Genomic DNA, 2,500 nt, shown 5'->3' with positions numbered 1-2,500 from the left:
AGCTGGTTGGTGACAAGTTTGCATGTTCAATGCCCTTCGCATGCGACGTACGCAGGCTACGTTGTGGTGCGGCCTGTGTCAACTGTCCGCTGATGTCGTACGCGTGAACCACAATCTGTACTGCACATTCGTCCTTATGTACTGAATGATACATCGTGGCACATGTGTGACCGTACAACGACTGCGCCCAAAAACGGCGGACCATACAGTGCAAATATTGTGCACGCAGCTACGTGTCGTCTCCCTATGAGAGCTGGATTGCAGTGTGGTACGCCATAGAGACGTGTGGGAGGAACGGACGCCGTGGATGGCGATCAGCATGAGCTGTCTGTTGATGTATTCGGACCTAGTCGTCTCTCCTCACACACCGTGATGGCATGGTGCACCGCGTTCCATATCTGCGACATGCTACAGAGGCCGGTTCACAGTCGTTCGAGCAATGGACATCGCATACGTACGGGGGCCACCTTCCACGTATTGTCTAGGCGTGCACATTTTGTTGCGTGTATGTGGGCAGACGTAGTGTGGCGTGACACCTGACACAGGCATGCAATAGTCGTTGAAGTTGCAAATGGCGATGGACGCCTGCGTTTTCTGGTGAAGTTACGCAAATGAACAAATGGTAACCCGTTGTGGTGCGGTTGTTCTCGCTAGGGGTGAATCGGTGATGGCGACGATAGGTTGAGGTACTAACCGGTCGTTCCAGCGATACCCACCATGCCGACGAAACTGAACGGCATCTGGGTGTGAAGCGATACGCGGCGGTGGCTGGGTGGGACCGTCCCCGGCCGGTGAGGGGGCGCCTCCCGGCGTGCTGGCCGCGCGGTGCGTGGGCGCACGCGCTACAGCCGGCTGGTGGGGGCGGCCAGTGGCAGGCGCGCCGGCCGACGGACGCGGCAGGCGTCGCAGCTGCGCGCCGGCGCACCCTGCGCGCGGCGCCGTGCGGCCAAAGTAGGTCCTCGCGGGCCCGGTGCGAAGCGCGGTGGACATCTTCAGTGTGCTGGTCCGATTGAGGACTGTGTGCGTTGAGGATGCGCCGCCGCCCGGCGCTCGGCGCCGCGACGCCGTCTGCTGCTCGGTCGCCCCAGCGGTTCTCGCTGGTGGTTTGTATCGCAGCTGTGCGGATGTGTTGGCGCGTGCGCTGTGCTGGGAGAGTTCGCTTCGGCACCCAAGTGGGGCTTTTGTCCTTCTGTGGCGCTGGCGTTGGAGCTGCCGGTCACCGTAGGTGGCGCGTGTTGTCTCCCGCCGGCAATGCCACGACAGCACGCTCCCGGGCCTCTGTCGGCAGCGGCAAGCTCAGTTGGGAGCACGGGTGGTCGCACCGAAAGCGTCTACTCGCCTAACTCCGGGCGATTGCGCCTCTCTCGAACCCGACCAAGTACTTGGGACGGCGCTGCGCGCCGCCGGGACCTGAGAGGGTTTCGAGGTGTATTGTGCAGGGGAGCTCAGCCTCCTCCTGTTTGCAGAATGATTGAGCGGACGCTTGCGTGTTCGCGCGGGCCCCCGGGACACACTCCCGGGCGGCCGGCTGCTCAGCTCTAGTTGACGCAGCTCCCTGGTTGATCCTGCCAGTAGTCATATGCTTGTCTCAAAGATTAAGCCATGCATGTCTCAGTACAAGCCGCATTAAGGTGAAACCGCGAATGGCTCATTAAATCAGTTATGGTTCCTTAGATCGTACCCACGTTACTTGGATAACTGTGGTAATTCTAGAGCTAATACATGCAAACAGAGTCCCGACCAGAGATGGAAGGGACGCTTTTATTAGATCAAAACCAATCGGTCGGCTCGTCCGGTCCGTTTGCCTTGGTGACTCTGAATAACTTTGGGCTGATCGCACGGTCCTCGTACCGGCGACGCATCTTTCAAATGTCTGCCTTATCAACTGTCGATGGTAGGTTCTGCGCCTACCATGGTTGTAACGGGTAACGGGGAATCAGGGTTCGATTCCGGAGAGGGAGCCTGAGAAACGGCTACCACATCCAAGGAAGGCAGCAGGCGCGCAAATTACCCACTCCCGGCACGGGGAGGTAGTGACGAAAAATAACGATACGGGACTCATCCGAGGCCCCGTAATCGGAATGAGTACACTTTAAATCCTTTAACGAGTATCTATTGGAGGGCAAGTCTGGTGCCAGCAGCCGCGGTAATTCCAGCTCCAATAGCGTATATTAAAGTTGTTGCGGTTAAAAAGCTCGTAGTTGGATTTGTGTCCCACGCTGTTGGTTCACCGCCCGTCGGTGTTTAACTGGCATGTATCGTGGGACGTCCTGCCGGTGGGGCGAGCCGAAGGCGTGCGACCGCCCCGTGCGTGCTCGTGCGTCCCGAGGCGGACCCCGTTGAAATCCTACCAGGGTGCTCTTTATTGAGTGTCTCGGTGGGCCGGCACGTTTACTTTGAACAAATTAGAGTGCTTAAAGCAGGCAAGCCCGCCTGAATACTGTGTGCATGGAATAATGGAATAGGACCTCGGTTCTATTTTGTTGGTTTTCGGAACCCG

The 2,500-nt window shown here is 58.2% G+C and overlaps 1 non-coding gene across 1 annotated transcript in view; it reads left to right on the top strand.

Moving 5' to 3' along the window:
* Positions 1–1,552: 1,552 nt before the first annotated feature.
* Positions 1,553–2,500, top strand: part of LOC124774157 — a 1,909-nt gene continuing 961 nt past the window's right edge. The window contains exon 1 of the ribosomal RNA XR_007015150.1: positions 1,553–2,500. This exon is cut by the window's right edge and continues 961 nt beyond it. This is a non-coding gene — a ribosomal RNA (small subunit ribosomal RNA).

Source organism: Schistocerca piceifrons, unplaced genomic scaffold, assembly GCF_021461385.2.
Source record: "Schistocerca piceifrons isolate TAMUIC-IGC-003096 unplaced genomic scaffold, iqSchPice1.1 HiC_scaffold_961, whole genome shotgun sequence".
Classification (NCBI taxonomy): Eukaryota; Metazoa; Arthropoda; class Insecta; order Orthoptera; family Acrididae; genus Schistocerca; species Schistocerca piceifrons.
This window is presented reverse-complemented; position numbering and strand designations above follow the sequence as displayed.